Genomic DNA, 22188 nt, shown 5'->3' with positions numbered 1-22188 from the left:
GTGTTCTTGTCATTTGCGCTTTTCCTAAATGTAGAGAGTACCTAAGGGATTCATTTAAATGAAACTAACAAATAATTTTATAGAAACAAATAATCAGTAATGACTAAATTTAAATAAGCAAGCAAACAAAACAAAACAAAAAACTCTCAAATCTGGGTAAACTGTTTCAAGGCCGTTGACATCTTACAGAGAAACGCAGGTGAAACTGGGCTTTCCCAGTTAGGCTGCAAGTTCTCTCTATAAAATGTCCCTTAAACAAGTTTGTACTACGTCATGAAAACCAGCATAAATTTTCTCATGGTGTCCGTGGTTGTTAAAGTATGAACACCTGAGTTGTGAAAACCAGAGAACCTTCAGCCAGCAAATCCGAGGGAAACAATTAAAGGACATATTTTTGTTGATAATTTTTAAATGATTTTCTGTATATCTGAAGCTATATCACCAGGAGTAAATGAAATATTTGCAAACTGGCCTGCGTGTGCCTCTGTCTCGTTTGGGCTCAGGCCGGGACTTCTCAGCAATCCTTTCACAACCACCCTACTTGTGGGCACGTATTTCCTCGAACTTCCTCATACTTGTCCCTGCTATTGTGACATAAATTCATCTTTGTCAGTCTCAGCTGAAATATGCAAACCTCTTGCTGATGTCATTTGGGAAATAAATGACCTTGTTGCTAAATATATACCGCATGGCTTTGCAAACTGTCAATCTTCAGATTTAGAACTTAGTGTTTGGTGTGTTGGGCTTGTCAGTTTCACAATTTAAAAAGGAAATGTTTCCAGGACAGCAACCCTGTCTGCTGATGGCCACATGTTATTTTCTGCATTTCAACAAGACTTCATTTTATACGTTTGAAAATTCACCAATAGCAAAACACAGAAATCTGCCACTATTTTGCTACTTTTCAGAGCAGGTTTTCCCTGTCCCTGTTTTAAGAATAGATATTTTTTTAAGTAGATTCAGATAGATAAGAGCTTAATTTTCTTCAGGAAAATTCAAATTTTGTGAAAATGTAGGTACAAATGTGTTAAGTCAAAACCGAATACATTTCCTCATCATGTAGGATTACTTTCTAAAGTTGGAGTTAATGTCGTATTTTTTCTTTGTACTTCTTTGCCTTAATTTTCCTCTTATGGTTTTCTACCGAGTTATAACTAAATTTTCTAAGGTCTTAATTTTTTTTTACTTCAGGGAACGTGGCAATATAGGCTCTCCAAAGTGTCACAGGCATTGCCCCATCTGATGTTAAAATGTGTTAAAATGCAATGATGGTCAAAACTGAACTCTATTAATTTAAAGAGCAAACCTTACTGATGGAATGTATAGTGAAGAAATAGATTGAACATATTAGAAGTATTTGCTAACTGATAATCAAGAATTAGCACAACACTGAGGAGGGTACAAGTATTTAAAAGAGGCTGTTAAGACAACTTGATATTAATATGTAGAACATGTTGGAAGTTAAAAGAAGTTAGGATACCATGGTATGCTCCCTTGGAAATTCTCTTTTAATCAAGAAATTCTTAGTGGGTACCTCTGATGGGCTGTATGCTAATCACTGAAGATAGAGGAATAAGTCAGGCATTGTCCCTACCTTCTGAGAGCTTCTCTAGGCAGACAGGCAACAGGGAGGTGCCTAAGGACTACAGGTGATGAGATGGAAGCATCTACTGTGTTCATTGTGATCAAAGAAGCAGTCAGTTCTTCTCCTGGGCAGTCAAATACTTGAAAAAAATGTGACTAGTAAGCAATATGGAAATGTATAGGAAGTCATATATAAAAATGTAAAAAGTAAATATAAGCATATTAATTATAACTATGGAAAATGTATTTATGTTTACAGAGTTCTGTGTTTTATTTGGTCATTTTTCTCCTTGTACAATTGCCTGCAATTGTTGTGGGAGGTGAACCCTGGGAATCTGGAAAACTTGCAGGAGTTTAGCTTTCCAAGTTCCTTGAACAGGGGTGGAGCAACAGGTCGTGATCAGCACATGACACGCATTGTTTCCTGAACGTGAAGGTGTTTACTCTGATTTCTTCCCTGGGGTCCTGTTATCAACTGAGAAAATCATCTCCAACAGTTGCTGTTCTTGTTGTTCGGGGGATTCCCCCTCCCTGGGCTAACTCTTCTGAAAGCACCTGCTGGGTAACATGGGAGGGAAGGTCATGAGAAAGTCAGCAGTGTGACAGCCATTTCCCGAGCCATCCTGATCTTATCCTTGAAGATGGATCACATTCTCCAGCTGAAACTGTTATAAATAGTAGCTAGCGGTAGCTGAGTGGTACTCACAAGACTTCGAGACAGCACAGGCTCTGCTTAGGAGCGGATTGCTATCTTGGGCATTAGTGGATTCACAAACTATTGCATACCCGCTAACTTCTCCATCCTTAGTCTATCTTTTGCTTCTCCAAACCAGCCAAGATCCGTTTAAGCTTGACTTTCTATAGTTCGTAGTGCAGAAAACAATAGATTAAATAGCTTTTTTATTTCATTTAATATGATTTTTCAAATTATATTCAACCTTATTTGACATGGCTCCCAAATAGTGAGCATCCTTCATCAAGTGGCCTCACCCCTTTGAGATTCACTGGCTTGGAGGTTTTGGACTGGCCTCAGGGATACGATTTTTTCATTCCATAGAAGGCCCAGGGCCAAGTTTGTTTAAGAGAACTGTTTCCATCCCAGGTTCAGCATAAAAGGATCTGAACATTCAGGATATAAAGCAAACCCATATGTAGCTTTCTCTGGTCATCCTGAAGTTTTCTGTAAATGAAAGGGACTACCAGCCTTCACAAAAGCAGGGCAAAGCCCAGAAGAATTAGAATAGACCAGAAGTTTCTATTTGAAAAATCTACTGGATATTCCAGAAAATGCTGAACGATTGTTTTTAAAGTAGTATTTGGTAGTTATATTGCAGAGATGGTTTCTTTCTTCCTTCAATAATGTGCTTTAAGAATATCTCTAATGTTTAGCTAATAGAAGCATTAGAATTTTTCAGGAATTCAAGAAGGTATAAACAAATCTACCTTGACAAGAGTTTTTGAACACAAAATATGTTCTACGTACTGTTCAGAAGAGCAATATGCCTTCCCTTCATAGAGATTCCATCTAGTGGAAAACTTCTTAACTAAGCAAAATAATAACAGACCAAGAAGAATTTTGAGATCCTTACTGACAATATTTTTTTTTTTTAGATTTTTTACTTTTTCCTTTTTCTCCCCAAAGCCCCCCAGTACATAGTTGTCTATTCTTTGTTGTGGGTCCTTCTAGTTGTGGCATGTGGGACGCTGCCTCAGCGTGGTTTGATGAGCAGTGCCATGTCCGTGCCCAGGATTCGAACCAAGGAAACACTGGGCTGCCTGCAGCAGAGTGCGCGAACTTAACCACTCGGCCACGGGGCCAGCCCCCTTACTGACAATATTTTTAAAAGTAAAAGCAATGCGGTGTGGTTATAGGAATCTGATTTTATTGGAAATAGATATAAACTTACTGGAATGAACTTCATTTATATTATAATCCTATTAGAGCCTTAGTACCCAGCAAAATATCTCTGGACCTGAGTTTCATCATCTATAAAAATAAGGAGTTAGATGAACTCTCAGTTTCCTTCCAGCTCTACTATTTCAGCTCCATTATTATATATTTCCAAGATTTATAGACCAAAGCGCATTATTTGACAAGAAAGTATTTGTTATTCTTCTAAAAGTTACACATACATGCATATTATGATAATATATTTTAGTCAGAGGAGTCCTAGTTGCAAAGATAACACCTTATTCTTATTCCTGTTATAAGGGTTTCGAGGGAGGTTGGTGTAATCGTCAACAATAAATCTATGTTGAGCACCCACTGTGTATGTGGCACTTAAGTAGATGCAGGTTCAGATGACGGTATCAAGGAGGGCAGAAGGTGTCCCCGGGTCTGAGACCTTCCAATACTGCTGCTCTTCCAGCGAAGAGCAGGGTTTGCCCTGAGCCCTGCTCTGCCTGTCCAGTGCAGGACCGCGAGGGAGACCCACCCTCTGACCTTATCAGCTGCCTTCAACCTGGGAGAATGGTTATTCCCAGTCCCATTGTTCAGCACTTCCTGATCCTGCTTGCTCCCTCTGACTCACCAAACATGAAATCATAGCTAAGGAAGCTTCAAAGGGACCACGGAATGCCCTAGATACACGCAGTTTAAATGATAAAATGGTCCTGACCATAATAAGACTATAAACAAAATCATGAGTTTATTGAGACAGCTGCACTATGCAAAGACCTACCCCCAAATAAAGCTGGCATCCCTCAGGCTGCTTCCCAAGGCCTTCTCAATCTAGACCCACCCATTTCTTCAATCTGCACACATGTTATGCTCCACGATAATGTGTTCCGCATAGTTCTCTGTATGTGATATGCTTGTCTAACTTTTTCCTTTGAATTTACAGAACCATATGCCTAGCATGCCCTCTTTATCTCCCTACTCCACCTGACCAAGACTTCTCCTCCTGTGAAGCCAGATGAAATGCCACGTGCTCTGTGAAGCCTTCCTGATAATCCTGGATAAAGTCAGTCACGCTCTCTCTCTTACTAGCTTACTCTCTTTTACTAGTTCATAGTTCCATCAAAACCCCCATTGTAATTCTAAACTGACATGTTTTTCTCTGCCACCAGATTTCAGGCTCCTTAAGGAAACGATCTTCACTTTACTTATCTCTAGATCCTTAGAACTTTCTGGATCCTGAGGCTCAAAGTTTGTTTAATAAGTGAACAAACTCTGGCTTCTGCCTCAAAACAGAGATGTCTTGAGTAAAAGTGTATGTAATTGGCGGGTGGGGGCTGGGGGGCACGGGAAAGGGCATGGTAGTGAGCCTGAGTAGTCATCTAGAGCCAACCTAGAGAGGTTCAGGGAGCCCCCCAAACTGCACCCTGTTAGTGAGAGAAGCCAAGAAGAAAATCCCAATTCATTGCTCTTTCCATTAATTGTGCTCCTAAAAAATGGACTAATATAAAGGAGTGACAGTTGATATCCTTCATGATGTGTTTCATTTCTCTGATAAATGTTGCAGGAAGAATTGGGGTGATAGAATGATCAGATAAGCTGAGGAGTTGCCCACGCCCACTTTAGAGAACACAAGAGTTTTAGTCTTCTGATAGGCCACACTGAGATCAAAAATTAAAAAGACAAAGCAAAACAAAACCATAGGCTTTCTTCCTCTACCTAGCCCAGTTCCAGAATAAGGAAAGAATGTGTGCGAGAGCAACTAGAATAATTCTTCTCTAACCATGCGCATGCACCTTTTCAGACTTTTGCAGAATTTCACTGGAAAAGATGAAGAGGATGCAAAGGTGTAATAGTTAAAATAATGAACATAGTCTGCTGTAACAAGCACCGCCTCAATCTCAATGGCTTGACACAGTCAGACTGCTGTGCTCCCTCACATCAAGTAGGGAGAAGTGGGGAGCTCTGCTCTCGGTCGGTGTCCAGCTAGCAGCACACGACAATCATGGGAAGGTTTTTAGAGTACAGGCATATCAATGTGGCATATCAATTCCATTGTCCAGAAAGCAGTAAAAAGGCCCAGTCTGTCAGCAAAGGGGCTGAATACCGTAGTTTAGCTGTTCCTAAAAAGAGGAGAAACCAAATCTCCACAGAAGAAAAGTAAAAAGTCAGGAAGGAAAAGGGAAGGGGAAAATCAAAATGAAGGGAGCAGTTCAGAAAGCACTGAGAAGAAGTCTGTACTCTCTGGGTCTGTCTCACATAACGCATCCTTTCCCTTAGGTTATCACAAAGCTGAAGAAGGGAATATATCTAAATATGGAACAGATGCATGTAGATGTATATACATATACATATAAGTTCCATTCTCCAGCTGTGTGTGACTATGTGAGTGTGTGTGTGCATATATATGGCAGAGATGGGGTCCAGAGCGTGAAAGGGGACAGAAGATATTTAAAAGTGTATATTAAAACATATTTATATCAGCTGTATGTTTTCCTTTTAGCAAACTCTGGCTTCTTGTCATATTCAAATTATTTGGACCTTGCACTGCATATAGGGGACATACAAAATGTCCCCATATAGGACATTTTCTTTCATGGCTCTTTAGTTTGGGGCACACACTGTTTTTTCTGTCTACTCCAGTTTAAAAAAACAGTGACTAATTCTGACATATTTTCATCCCACCTCTTCACCTTCTTCTCTTTATCTTCCAGGAATTGCCACTATTTTTTGAAGATCTAGGCAAGTTCTCTCAGCGACTTGTACTTATTTCTGCTAGAGTGCTTATTGGATGGTGATTATTTTGTTCGTATGCTAAACGTACATACAAACTGTATGTATTTTGCTAAACTGTAAGTTTCCTGAAGACCAGCTCTTCTTGGATGCCAAGTGCCTCATGGAACTCCAAGCATATAAGAGTTAGCACATCATATAAATTATTGACCAAACAGAAATTTTTGAGTGGAAGGGTGAATTACTAGTAATTATGTGAGACAGCAGGAGAAAACAAAGGCAATTCCTGGAAAATAGGGACATAGATGCTCTGTAAATATGTGTTGAATGAGAATACCAGTCCTATTCTAGCCTTCTCTTTTTTCATCTGACATTGCTTTATCTCGTGTCTCCATTCCTTAGAACTGTACCTGGTGTATAGTTGGTGTGCAATAAAGATTTGTTGCTTAGCTGAAGGACTAGGAGAAAACAAAAGATGTGGCAGTTCTACATGATTCTAGTCTCGCTCCAGGAAAGAGCCTTGTCTAAAACGCTTTCACCAGTTGTCTTCTCACTTTTCCACCCAATATGTGCTTTCAACAGCTTTGCCTAATGCAGTGGGCCTCCCATACTGTCTTTCCATAACATACTGGCACACAAAGCTTCCCTTCCGATGCAGCATGACACATAAATCTACGATCCTTAAAAACAGGAAACTAACCTGCTACAGAGACTAAGCTATTTTGACTCAGGGCTTTCGTCAGTGATCCGGGTATCACCATGTTGATTCAGTTCCCCAGCCCTCAAGCCTTCTTTAAACTATCCTGACATATTTCCCTTCCTAGACTTGGGCACAGAGTTAAGTAGCAGGAGCAGTGGGAGGCAGAATAATTCTGTCTCATTTTGACTGGTGTCACCCAGAAGCAGCTGCTGCTGGAGAGAAATGACAAACAAAGTGGGGGATGTTTGAGGCCGTTACAATGAGAGGAAGAAAGGGAGGGGCTGACGGAGTTGGGAGAGACTGTGTTGAATTCAACTGAGTCATCACCCAAAAGAATTGAATGTCAGAAATGAGAGGTTGTGCATTTGGGAGAAGAGGTGGTGGTGACGATGAAGACATGCTGTCTTAGAGTCTTTTGGAAGCATCATGGAGGAATTTGGGGAAACAACTCTAGAATTGTGGAATGGATTCTTTCTGAAGTCAAGGTCGGTAGGATCCCAGAAGCTGAGGCTGCTGGCCCAAGCAGGAAACCCCTCCTGAGAAGCGCACATCCTCCTATTTCTGGGCAGGTTGTGATGCAGAAGCACAATCTTCCATGCCCTAATTAGTGCTCTGGGTTTGACAAGGGTGGCTCCCATTCTGGGGTTTCCTTTCTGTGTTGTTTTATAGAAGATTTCACGGGAAAGGAGCACAAACTCAGTTCCTCTTCAATTTTGTTGAAGAATGTCAGCAAATTACAATTGTTCAGAATCAAAATTTCATAAACTTGGCTGCAGAATATTTATGATGCAAAAACAATCGCAAAGGCTTTGCTGTACGGCTTTATTGACACAGCCTTCCTGTCCCCACATCTTGCTTCCTCTCAGGAAAGTGGGACGTGTTGGACGATTTCCCAGCTTCTATTTGGAGAGGAAGTCTACAGGTTTTCCACCATTCAGCCCCCACCAATCACACTCGCTTAGGAACACCTGCAACCAAGGGCTATGCTCGTTTTCTTTTGTGCATTTGCAGCTATCAAAATAAATGAGCCATCTTGGATGGGAAAATTATATCTCTTTTCAGAGTAACCTCACTCTCCACATGTGCACAAGGACACATACGCCCTGATGTTATGCACATTGCCTATGACTAGAATTACAATTCAGGCATTTTGCATTCAAAACCAATGTCAATAATTGTCTCAAAAGAAAGAGCTTCTAAAAGACCTCATGTACTGGCTGTTTTTCCCTGGTACTGCCCATCTATTTTGCACACAGTAAATTCTTAAACCTGCATATTAATGGAAAACAAGAGAACTGTTTGCCTTCTCTAACCACGTGTATCACTAATACAACACTAATAATTCTTGCTGAGTATAAGTCCTTTTCCCACCCACTCCTTCACTCCCATCCCAAACATCTGTCCCAGAAAACAGCGTTCTACAGAGAAACGACAGTCGCTGGGCTCCTTGCCCACCTGCCTGTCCTCCCAGGACTCTAAAGTTGGCTCAGACACCCTTGGTGCTTATGACAGTTTTAGGCTCAGCCTAGGGCTTGACACAGGGAGAGAGAGCATGTTGTTTGCTCAGGAGAATGTTCGTCTATCGTTTATTATTTGTAACCCTGGCTTTGAGAATGCAAATAGTAATTTGAAATTCCTTTGACAGAAAAACAACAAAAACCCACAAATTCACAGGCAAAAAAAAAAAAACCCCTGACCACTAGATTCAAGGAGCTCTGATGCCTCGCTAGCATTCCAATGTGTGTGTGACTGGGGCATCCATTGCTGTGGTGGTGATGGTCACATGAGAGGAGTAAGCGTGAGTATAAATACATCTGTGTGCACGAAGAGAGACTGTTCAGTGGTACAGAACCCACCTCCACTCTGGAATTTCCTCAGTCAACATGGCTGGCTTTGATGAAAACTGAGAATGTAGTACATGACCATCCTTTCCCAAATTTCCTGACATACAAAAATGGACTCAAAACCAAAAGTGACCATATCCTGTTTCATCAAGCACTCTCCAAGGACTGGTCACTTCCTTTAAAGTGACTCATTGTTGAGAGATCAAAACCTTCAGCGAACGTCATTTCTAAGTGTCCATTTCTGCTCAGATTGATTTCATAGCAATGCCCACCCCAGCATCCATCTCCTCTGAATCCCTCTGAAGCTTTAGTCTTCTTGCAAAATACTCTAGTCTCATGCCTTCACTACAGTTTTTCAGATTATTCTGTTCAGAAAATACCACATCTCTATACGTTGACTTTTGCCATCTATCTCAAGCTCACCTTCTTTTCTGCTTATCTGAAGCCTACCAATTCTTCAAAGTCCCAACAGAAGTCCTTCTTCAAGAAGGAAGTCCACACTAATGTTCTTCTCCATGGAATACTAGGAATACTTACTGCCTGCTAGACTGACTTGGCAGTAGTCGTGTTCTGCTTTCCATTGTCAGCCATTTTTTATACGTACACATCTTGGCACCAGTTAGATTGGAAATTTCCTTAAGGATCAACAATTTACCTTGCAAAAATTGATATTCCCAACAGACTGTAGTACATGCTAAGTTCTCCATTAGGAGTATTGATGGCTGGCCAGTGAACTGTCTTACCTTCTACATCAGTTATAAAGAATTGTGGCCATTAGGCATGACCTCTTTCAACGTTGTTTCCCTTCTCTCACACCTGTAAACATCAACAACCACACTCTTCTTTTTTTTCTTTTCTTAATTATAAGAACATGAAGTATCTCTTGCACAAAGCCAATCCCTCTATATGTTTCGTTAATTTTACTTCTCTCACACTCCTGCCCCTGATCATTCACTCTCCCCTGTGATTCCTTAGCTCTTTAGTCTATAAAACAGCCCTCCTTTGGCCTCAAATCCAGTTTATTCAGCTGCCTCACTTCCCACCCTCTTCAGCTTCTCCAAACACTGGTCGGTACGTATTTGCTGTTTCCATTTCCTTATCTCTTTATTCTCAACTCTCTGCCACGTGGTTTCAGCCCTGCCACTCTATCAAACTTGCTTTAAGTTCATTGATGTCTCTTCCCTGTACAATACAATCAGCATTTGTCTACTGCTGTCTTACCGGACTCTATGCCTATTGGCTATTGTTAAGCACTTTCTTCTTGAAGCTTTCTACTTACCTGGGTTCTTTATACTGAATCTCTCTGGCTTTTCTCCTACTTCTCTAATATTTTTCTTCTTAAAATCTTGCATGGGCTCTTCTTCCTGGAACTGCTTAAATGTTGATTTATCCCAAAATTCTATGCACAAACAACTTCTCTTTATACATATTCCTGGGGAACCAATTCACTCTGGATGCATGAAGTTAATTGTTACTGCAATAATAATAATAATAATAATAATAATAATAAAAAAAATAACTAGTAATATTTCTGAAGCACTTTGTACCAGCTGTTGTTCTGTGTACTTTTAGGTGTATTAACTCAAGGAATTATCATTCATATTGTATTTTACAACAAACATTTTATAAATGAAAAAACAAACAGAGATGTTAAATACCTTGCCCATAGTTGAAAGAAGTAGTAAAGTCTGGCATTAGAGTCCATACTCAAGTGTAAGTTCTGGGTTCCATATAGAGATTTGGGGATTCATTTTTCTTGAACAATTGGCGACACCATCCTCTGACCATCATTCAACCCAGAAAACATTGAATCATTCTTAACTCTTCCTCAACCCTCACCTCCCACAGCACATTAGTTATTGACTCCTCATGATTTCATTTGCTACATGTCTTTGACATGTTCCCTATTTCCACAGCCCTTTCACCACTGCCTGGATCCAAGCCATCATTATATTTCAACTAAACAAATAAAATAGCCTCTTAACTCATCTCCTTGCTTCCGACGCTGTCTTCCTCAAACCCATAGACACCATGCACAACAGAGTATTTTAAATAAAACACAAATCTGACAACGTCATCTCTCTGCTTTAAAACATTTCAATGGCTCCTGATTGCCTATGATTTAAAGTCCTCCTTCTGTAGAATGGCATATAAAGCACTTAGTCTTATTGACCCCTTCAGCTTCATCTACTACACAAAATTACTTGTAATTCCTTGTACATAGGACTTCTGTCCTTTACTGATACTGTTCTCTCGGTCTATCCTGTCTGCCTGGCAAACTCCTATGTGCCTTTAAATCTCAGATATCTAAGGCTACACATCCTGTCCTTGCATTTAGTGTCATTGCATTTTCTCAAAGTATTAATAATCTGTGTATCTATCCGTATTCTCCACTAGGTTATTAGCTCTTAAACATAAGGATGCTGTTCTATTTTTCCTCGAATTTGCAATGACTCGGATGGCGCCTGACACAAAATAGGCACTTTATAAATGTATGTTTTAATGAATATGTTAACAAACAAATAAGTGAATGAATGAATATAAGCCACTGTTTTTCCTTTATGATGAATTATTTTTCGATAGAGCACACACACTAAAAAAATTAAATAAAGGGACATTTTTGTTTTTACTGCTGGAAATTCTATAGCAATAAGTATTAATTACAACATATTTCTTTTCCTTAAAAGAAGACAAATGTTACAGAAAAACACTACTAATTCCATAGCAGTGCCCGCATTTGTTTTTCTACCTTCTCTTACCAAAATTTCCATCTATATTTTCCCAATGGAAAATTTAAAATGTCTCTTAGGTTATTGTATGTGCTCAGCCGTAGTTGTATAATTTATTTTAGGATTAGCTGCATGCTATAGAAAAACTGAAGATAACAGTATCTTAAGAACAATAGGAGTGTTTTTGATCTCATATTAAAGAACTCCTAAGGAGGCAGACCAAGACTGATATGGCAGTTCCAAGGTCATGAGGCTTTCAGGCTCCTCCTCTCTTGTTGCGTCTTAATTCACTGCCTCATAGTCCAAGATGGCTTTTGGAAGCTTAGCTGTCATATCTGCATTCCAGAGAGCAGGAAGAAGGAAGATGAGAGGAGGGATTTGCCCCCCACCCCCCTTTAAGAATACTTCCTGGAAGTCCCATACAACATGTCCATTTACATCCTGCACTAGCAGTCAGGACAATTGCAAAATATAGTTTTTGCTCGTTTGTGGCTTTTTTTAGCTAGCAGTAGTAGCGTGAGCGGGAAAAATTTGGATTTTGTTCTTAAGGAGAAGAGAGAGTAGATGTTTGTGTAGTCAACCAATAGTTTCTACCACAGGTTAGTCTGAATACATGGAAAATACAGAAATCCCAGAAGTATGGTACAGATGAACAGCCTACGATCAGGTGAAGGATGAACTGGAGATCGCTGTCTAGCTTGTGAGCCTGCAAATAAAACCAAGAGCAAATAAACAGAGTGAAGCTGCACAGCTGGCTTCATAGACCTGAAGCTTGAGAGTAGTGAATTCACTTGACTGAACCAAGAAAATATATTGTAGTCTTTCTGCCACTATTTAAATTCACTGTAACAAATATCAATTAAGCAGATGATATACATGTTCGGGTTATACGTAGTCCAATGAAATGTTGGGATTGTAAAGATAATGAGACTTATTTACATGGTGAACTTGTTTGGGTTAGCCCATTATTTTAGGCTAGTGCTTCTCAAACTTACCCGTGCATAGGAATTACCTATCTTGCTAAAATGCACATTCTAATTCAGTAGGTCTCAGGTAAAGTCAAAGTACTACTGCATTTTGAGTAACAAGGCTTTGAGAACCTCAGCACATGTCAATCCATGAGTTAGTTCAGTTTTCCAGTGATACGGATGCCAAGCTGGTAGAGACGTGCAAGACATTTATGGAAGAGCCTGTGCAGGACAGAAGGGAGAGAGCCAGAGAAGGCAGGGGAGCCCTCAGATTTCAATGAAAGTCTGACCTGGATAAGAAAGAGAAAAGCAAGGAAGATTATATTGGAGGAGTGTCATTCTACAGAGAGACCAGTAGGGAAATCTGAGCCAAGTACCCATCAGAGTCCTACAGTTCACAGGAATGGGCTTGCACTGGTACTCCAGCCATGCTCAGTCTTTGGCTGGGAGCAGCTCTCAGGAAGCAAGCCCTTGGCACTGACAGGGTGCTGGCTCCAGAGGGGCAGCAGCTGGGGACATTAGTCAATATACTTCAGGCCACAGGAGAGCTGCATGGTGCATTCTAACAGTTACCACAATCCACATTCTTGCCTTCATATGTACAGTACACTGAATGTAATTTAACGTTTATTTGAGGTCCTTGCAGTACCTGAGAATGTTTATTACAAATATTATTTTTTCAACATAGATTTATAGCACATGGCCTAGAGCACCTTCAGTAAATATTCATTATTGAATAAACAAAGTTGAAGATGAAGGAATTACAGTAGTAAAGAATGAATTGGTATAGGACCCAAGAAACACCATGGAATTTTCATGGGCAGCGAGGATAAATTATTTCCAACCTATAGTCTTGGTATTTGGTTCTTTCTCATGAAAGCTGATTGCAGCAAATATTACCCAATATTAGCTTCCAGTTAGTTAGTGTTTGATTGTAATTAGTTTAACAATTGGGATTCATTTCCACTAAAGAAACTACAGAAAAAATAATTTAATGGAAACAAATTACCCATCGTGGAATTTACGTAACTCATCCATATGCACTGTTAACACCAAATGTAATTACATAATAATTTTGATTCAAAATTAAATCATTTGGCACACTTTTGTTGAATGAAATTAGCAAAGTCCAATTTAATTTGTGTAAGGCACCAACATTATCCACTTTTGGAAATAAAAGTCCTTGGGAGATAAAAATTCAATTGGGACTATTACATCTTCATACAGATTCATTTTTAATATGTTACAGTTCATAAAAGTACAAGTCAAAAATCACTATTTCTGAATTTATAAAGTGTACAAAGCTTGAGAGGAAAGGACACTACGTCCTTTTATGAATTTGCAGTTCAAATTTTCTCTAGTTTTTTTCTTTCTTCTATTCAGAATCATAAGTTGAATGACATATCTTTATTATCATATAAACAGTGATACAACTTGGTACCTACCCACAAGCAATTGGCAGAATTCACAGAAAAGCTTACCATATATTACAGAAGAAAATGTTATACTGATAAAATTTAGGGGAAAGGGGTTTCTTCTGCACAACTAAATAGAATAAACAGTCTACTGATCATGTCATTTTCATCATTATGACTCTACATCTAAGAGCGTCTTTCATTCATTCAATAAATCATTATTGAGTAGGCTAAGGACAAGTCACTGTGGTAAATTCTATCAGGAATTCCAGAATGAATCAGAATACTCAGAATACTTTGGAACACATAAAATGGTAAGAGCATTTGGATAGGCTACTCTCATGTCACTTTCTCTGTCACCCTTTGAAGCAGGCTTACTATCCCAAGTAAATGTAAAGGCGAGGGCACAGAAGTCCTACGGGAATAGTTTCTCTGTTTTGCCCTATTATATTTTGAGTTCAGAAGAGTGGTAGTTTTCTTATTGGGATAATCAAGCTTCTCAAAAAGGTTACATTTGACTCTGGAGTGGAAGGGTGGTTAGCATTTTAATGAATGAAAATGACAGAATGGGAATCTGAGACCAAGGGAATGGCAAGATCAAAGACCGAAAGAAGAAAAAACAGCCAGTCTTCCAGAAATAATGAGTACTCTGGATGGTTTAGAATGTAGGGAAATAGCAAATAGAAGGAATAAAAAGATTTGGATCAAGCTTAAGAGGGCTTTGATAACATGCTGAGGAATTTGAACAGAAACATCACAGGCAATGAGGAAACATTTCATGTTTCTGAAGAGGGTGCTGATGTTATTATTTAGAAAACCTGACTTGGCAGTAGTATGCGGGATTTATTACACTAGGTAGAGGGGATGAGTTTGTTGCTGTTTGGAGTCAATGAGGTAATCCACAAGAGATGACAACAAGATTTCTAGGTAGTAGAGGGGAAATAGCTAGTTACTAAATATGCAGTGGACTGGATCTGCATGTTTTGTATGTTTCTTAATAAAATCAGAGGTGGGAATTGAGAAACAAGAAAGTCAGAGTGAGCCCAGGTTGGAAGGTGGCACAGCAGACACGGAGAGAGTCGAAGGAGCAAGGGAGCCTGGCTTCTGTGTTGTTAATGAAGACAGCAGGGAAGTGGCTGACCACCTCTGGAACCATCATCTCTGCCTTGTCTTTTTCAATCCTTTCCTCTCTCTTTTGCTAAATCTACAGACAGTTTTTGCAGTGTTTAGGAGCAGTCTTACCTGGATTTGAGTCCCAGCTCTGTCACTTAGTCACTAGTTTTGTATCTTGGGCAACTTATTTTACCTCTCTATCTTAAGTTGGATGATAAGAAATATGGAGGCAACAAAAATAATCTGCCTCATAGAATTGTGAGACTTAAATGAATAAATGCATACAATGTACTTTAAGAATGTCTGCTATGTTCTAGGTACGCAATTGTTTATTATTATTATTATTCCTAGATAAACCAAACCTTTATCTTTTCTCACTTATCCCTTTTCACTTTCAAAATCTTGAAAATAGTCTTATTTTATTCCTCCAGCTACTGGCACTTAGACAGTCCTCAAAACTCTAACTCAAAACTTACTGAAACTATTGTTTCAAAGGTAACCAGTAAGCATAAAGCAACCAGAGGCAGTGACCTATGCTCTGTCCTCAACTTCTTTGTCTCAATCTTTCTCTTTCATCACCTTCCATAACAAAAAACTCCTCTCTCTGTGACATACTCTCTAGGTTTTACCCATCTCCCTGGGGCCTTTTACCCAACCTCTTTCTGTCTTCTCTTTCAGGTCAATAGATGTAAGTGTTCCCCATGCTCTGCCCTTGACTCCTGTTCTTTCTCCCTGATCACATCTTCTCCCAAGGCTTAAGCAGTCCTTTCTACTGATATCCCCAAAATCTGCTCCTCTGGTCTTGATTAACATCCTAAGCTTCACTACTACATTTCAACACCCCCATCTTGATAGCCTGCATCACTATAAGCTCAACGTGTTCAAATCCAAATCCAATTTGTTCCTAAATACAAGCTTTCAACCTTCTCATTTCCATTAGTGACACTATTCTTTAACTAGGCATCCAGAAGAAAAAGCTCAAAATAATCTTATAAACTCCCACCACTCTTTCCCTCTCACTTCAATTTAAGTAGCTGCCGAATCACATGAGTTGCGCCTCCTCACTTTCTCTCACAGCCATTTCCAAGAGCTACCCTTCTGTTCCAGGACTTGATTACTCCACATCTAGATTACTGCTTAATAAAAGCCAAAGTTATCTCTCTGCCTCCATTTTTTGACCCTTCCAAATCTTCATGACAACTGTTGTCACGTTACAGTCCCAAACAAAGCTCTGGGAAGAGATTCTTACTTCTTCAGCATTGTTGACTTCCTTAGGCTAAAACCACACTTCATTAATAACTCTCTCATTAATAGTATGCACTAACATATTGACTATATACCTGTTATCTTGCCTCTCCACTAAAATTTAGCTTATTAGAGTCAAATGTCATGTTGTAGAGCTGCATCCCCTCACACTAGCAACAGGGCCATAAACGTAGCAGGCACATGATAAGTACTTACTCAATTAACTTTGTGCTGAAAATGGTATTTTCCTGCTGAAACATCTTCAGTGGTTCCACATTTCTTATCAAGATAAAAATTCTTTAGCCTTAACTCTAGTACTTTCCCCAATTTACAATTAGTAAATTAAATTAGTAAATTAAATTAATTACAATTAGTACAATTTAACCCCGATTTACCTTTCCCACTTCTCCAGTTTATTTCCTTTTTTGTACCATGGTGCTATGGACTCAATTGTATGCCCTTTTCCAAAATTCATGTGTTGAACCTAACCTACAATGTGCTAGTCTTTGGAGATGAGGCCTTCGGGAGGTATTAGGACTAGATGAAGTCATGAGGATAGGGTGCTTGTGATGGGGTTAGTGACTTTATCAAAAGGGGAAGAGAGAGAGAGCACTCTCTCTCTGCCATGTGAAGACATCACAAGGAAGCAGCCATCTGCAAGCCTGGAAGAGGATCCTCACCAGGAACTGAATTGGCTGGCACATTGATCTTGGACTTCCCAGCCTCCTGAAATTTGGGTAAATAAATTTCTGTTGTTTAAGACACGTAGCCTATGGTGATTTCTTATGGCAGCCCGAGCAGGCTAATACACATGGATTCCAGCAAAGCTGAAATACTTGTGTCCTGTACATTCCTTGTTTTTCTGATTTTCCCCATGACAGCCCCTCAGTTTAGAATACTCTTTTGCCGCTCTTTCCATCATTACGTACTACCTAACTCAAAAGCCACCTTCACATTTGAGGCTTCCCTGATCTTTCCTTCTTTAAGGTAATTTCTTTAACCTCTGAAATTTCTCACCATTTATCCCTCTCTTCTGGCACTCAACATACTCTACGTATGAGAGAGTTACTTACGTACTTACCTGTCTACCTGACTGTGAACTTGCTAAACACAAGGAATGCATCAGATTTGCCTTGTATCCCATTGTACTGAGCACAGAGCCTGGACCACTGAAGGAATGCAATTCAGGTCATGATGTTCTGGCTGAATAGACATCCAAGTACAATCTGAGGTCTTTAATAGCCAGGATGAAGCACTTGAAAGACAAGAATCTGCACTGGCAAGAATGGAGAGTGGAGAGGTGACGGGTAAGAAATTTTTTTTTTAGGAATAAAGAGGAAGAGCAATGAAGTTGAAAGAGAAACCCCAAAAGAGATATCAACATGCAGAGATGATAACAAGATATGGGATGGAATGGATAAGCGGGATTTCTGTACTGGGGTCCTGAAGGAGGCTGGAGGCAGATCCTGGAAAGACGTATACAGTGGAAGAGAGCTTGGGAAGTGAAGAGTGATGAGGCCGTGCAAATGGGGTTGACAGATCTCAAATGAAGAGCTTTTGGGTGATCACTGTATTTCAATGGTCTGAGAGAACAATATGGAGTGAGAAACAGATGAACTCGTGTTCGAGCTTTGATACAGGAAATGGGGAGAAGAACTCTGTAGCATAAGTGAGAAGACAATTTTTCCTATTAAGACACCCAGGTGAGAGAAATAAAGCCCATAATTAGAAAGTCATTACACAAAGAAAAATAGAAAAGACCAATTAGGGGCTGGACATGGCAGAGGCAGGCTCACAGCGGATGGGGAAGGGGAGATGGCTGAATAAGACCGGGGTCTAAAAGACTGAGGAGTCATGGGTTTGTGCTGATAACAGCAAAAGTTGAGAATAAAAATGAAATGAAATAAGTGAGAGATTGGCAGGAATTATAGAAATACTTAGAGTACAGTTCTGAAGAGGTACCGTCTTTCACCTAGATGAGAGGAAAAGCAAGCAGGCCGCACACACTGAGAGGAGAGGGAAGGCTCATCCCTCTGCTTCAGGCTATGTTCTGGCTGGTAATGGCGACTTTCTCAGCCTTGCCCATCCCTTCCTACTCACAATGCTAAGTCTGTGTCTCTGACTCCCTCTGAGCACCAGTCACGGACTTCTAACTACCTTGTGGATTTGTCCACTTGGATATTCTGCCAACACTTCAGACCCAGTACACTCCAAACCAAACTCCTCCATTTCTGTCTCTACTCCAATCACATGCCTGGCCTCATTTTTTTTCCATTAGTGCCACTCTTCTTCTGGTTGTACAGCTCCAGAAACCTTTGATATTTTTCTGCAATGTGGTAAACTGAAAAATGGCCAACTGTTGACACCTTGATTTCAGCCAAATGATACTAATTCCTGTCTTCTGGCCTCCAGAACTGTGAGACAAGGCATTTTTGTTGTTTTAAGACACTGAGTTTGTGGTAATTTGTTACAGTAGCCATAGGAAACTAGTACAAATGGCCTCCCTTGTCACACACAGTTACTGAGTTCTACCCGCCAGGAAGCCATGTAAAGTAGTGGTTACTCTGGTCCCACCACCTTCCAGCCATGGGATTTGAGCAAAATACTTAATTTTTTAAAACTTCATTTTTCCTATCTGTAATCTAATAAGATTTTGGAGACTATTTTGGGAACCAACATGATCCACACAAGGCATTTATTACATTGTCTGTCTATACTAAGTGATCAATCAATATTAGATATTATCATCATTGTCTATGAAAAGATCTTTTTTGTGTTTTTGAGGAAGATTAGCCCTGAGCTAACTACTGCCAGTCCTTCTCTTTTTGCTGAGGAAGCCTGGCCCTGAGCTAACATCTGTCCCCATCTTCCTCTACTTTATATGTGGGACGCCTACCACAGCATGGTGTGCCAAGCGGTGCCATGTCCACACCCAGGATCCGAACCGACGAACTCCAGGCCACCGAGAAGCAGAACGTGCGAACTTAACTGCTGTGCCATCAGCCAGCCCCAAGATCTTTGTTCTTTTAGTTAGTCACTCTTCTAATCCTTTCTTCCTAACACTCCATCTTATTCACGCTGGAATAGTGTTGTGACCTGGAAATCCCCTCGTAAACCTCTTTTAACAGCCCACTAGTGCTCACTGAGGAAAATCCCAAACTTCTCAGCATGGCATTGAGTCCCTCCACAGTGGACATCATTGGAGTTCCACCCTGATCCCCTTTACAAGGCTGTGTGCCCTTCTGCAGCTACTGAGAGTACTGTCTGCTGACTGTTGACAACCACCTCCTTCTCTGGAGAATTGCTTTCAGACAAATGTGAGCCCCAGAAGTGAGATCCCCACTCCTCAGGGCAGCCCACGCCCAAAGGAGTACAGAGAAACAAAGGCTGCTGCCATTTGCTTCAAGGCAGGACCAACTCTATGGTGCTCTTCAGGCTCTGAGCTCTCCGTGGCAACCAACTGTAGCCAGACTCCAGCTGAAATACATTCATGCTGAGTGCCTTCCCTCGCTGAATCCTACTGCCCTTGCTCTCTTTCTTCTGACAGCATATCCATTATAAAACACATGAACCTGAATTTCTGCTTCAGACTTTGCTTCCAGAAACTCAGTCTAAGTCATCCCCTTAACGTGTCCCCAAACTGCCTTACTGGGCTTATTTTCTACTCCCCCCCCCCATATAAACTCAAATCCCTGGTCACTAGAGTCCAAATGTTCCTTTTGATCTCTAACTCACTTTTAAGAAATACCCCTTCTTTCCTTCTGCCAGTCCAAATGATAAACATATTTCAAGCTCCGCCATGAGAGCATCCCGGCCAATCCTATTCCAGTGATTTTTCCTTCCCTCCAAACTTCTGTAGTGTGTATTTTCTGTACATTTATTTGGTAACAATTCAAATACTTTCATTCTTCCACCAAAAAAAGATAATATCTGTCCTGTACAGTGCCTGGCTTAAAGAAGGCTCATAATAAGCTACTGTTACGATACTTGACCTCTAGAGAACATCTCTGCCCCTCTCCCTCCAACCACTTTGTTGCTTCCCAAGAATACGCCAGAAACTGGAACACTAATTTGAATCTGTCTTCCTGTGAGAGAAACATTGGCCACTGTGGTTTCTCTCTCTTCCCTTCCTCGAGCGACTCACCATATAAGTGTCCGGCTAAATATATGATTCGAGTAGAGGTTGGATAAAGAGAGGTAAAGCCCCTCAAAGTCCAGTTTATTAAAGGCTTCTTTGTTGAGACATGAAGGCATGTCAGCTATCCAAAAAAAAAAAAAAAAAAGAATAGTACTTTGTTTCTAATTTGTCAAGATGACCTGGCATCCAATATAGCCAGTAGATATGGCTGAGAAAAAAATGCTAATGGGCCTAAAACATCCACATTAAATTTCCACTGAGATGTACCTCGTTCAAAAGATAAAGGAAAATACATTTTTGGCGAAATGCCCAGTTCAAGATCTTTGTAAAGTAGAATGAAGTGTTTAAGCCAGCACTGAGAGAGCATCAACTTCTTCTATCTGACTTAAAGTGGAAAATCCCCTAATTCATTTCTTGTCAGTCATCCTTTTAAAAATTATCCTGAAGTCATGTTTTATTTCAAGAAAAATTTTAAGATCATATCAACAACCCAAGTGCTATGAAAATCAAGTAAACAGAAGGGACAGACAAAAGATGGGAGGGGAGAATCTTTTTCGTATCATAATTTGTGTTGCTTTGTAGTTTTAGTTAGCCCTTTCAAAGGAGGGGCTTGTTTAATATGTTTGAAACTTTTTCAAAGACTTGATTTAACAATTTTGCGTTAAGGCAAGTGATATATTATTTAAGGATAGAATTAAGAAAGATGTAAAAAAGTCAATCATCATCCTAAGCAACCGACTAACACATACACACCATTTTTAAGTATCCTCTATGTTTCCACTCAAAGTAAATTAAAAGAAACATATACTCTGTTTTCTAAGAACCTATTAGTCCACGCTATATTTCAAAGTCTTTGCTTATGTCTTTCTTCTGCCAGGAATGTCTTCCCCACCATCACAAGTGAGAGTCTGCCCATCCTTACAGCCTGGTTCACATCACCTGCTTGATTGAGACGCCTCTAATTCTCCCCAGCCATAGACCGTCTCCTTCCTCTGAGGCCCCGTAGCACTTGACCTCTTCCTCATCCGAGGTGCCTTCCCAGATCTGCTGAATGACTCTCATGGGCTCCTGGGACTTTTGCCTTGTAAGCCTCTTTCTCCATAATAAAATATTAAAAATATATATATTTTTATCTGCATTGGTGTTAAGAAAAATGTCATTCAGGCTGGACTCATTACTGTACATCTGTTATTATGATGGTACTCATTTTTTAATTCTGATTTTTTCAAAACTAAATTTAAACATTTTCCCGGGCCCCTAAATGTATCATGGCACTGCGCCTCTGTCAGTCATGGGTCACTTGGCCCCATACCTTCCCCTCGGACTTGTGTTGGAATTATTTTCGTATCTGCTGTCTTCCTTCCCAGGGAACAAGCTTCAGGATGAGCTTTAGGTCATAAGCTTGAAAACCCCTTTACAGCACGTATCAGAAAACAGAATCTTCTAGAGACTCCAGAGAAAGACCACTCGAGAATCTACCTAGCCCTATATTTACTGAGGCAAGATGGCTACCCCTCTTTGGTATGATTAATGATGATTCCCAGTTTTTTCCAATGATAAAGACACATTATTATTGTTAGACCTAAATGTTCCTGTTTTTAATGAAGTGTTAGGGGAACAAAGTGAGAACAAACTAGTAATGCAGAACCCTGGAGACTTGTTTCCATTTTCAAAGTTTCCTTTGTTGATTAATACTTTGTTTTTAGAAAAGGGTGTGTGTGTAGGTGTGTGCACGCACTCACAGGTGTACAAAAACAACCTGAAAGAAATCTGGAAAATAAGGCTTTCCTTTACTTCAATCCAGTATATTAGATTAACCAAC

Source organism: Equus przewalskii, chromosome 20 (genome assembly GCF_037783145.1).
Source record: "Equus przewalskii isolate Varuska chromosome 20, EquPr2, whole genome shotgun sequence".
Classification (NCBI taxonomy): domain Eukaryota; kingdom Metazoa; phylum Chordata; class Mammalia; order Perissodactyla; family Equidae; genus Equus; species Equus przewalskii.
The sequence above is the reverse complement of the archived record's forward strand: the minus strand, read 5'-3'. Positions refer to the sequence as shown.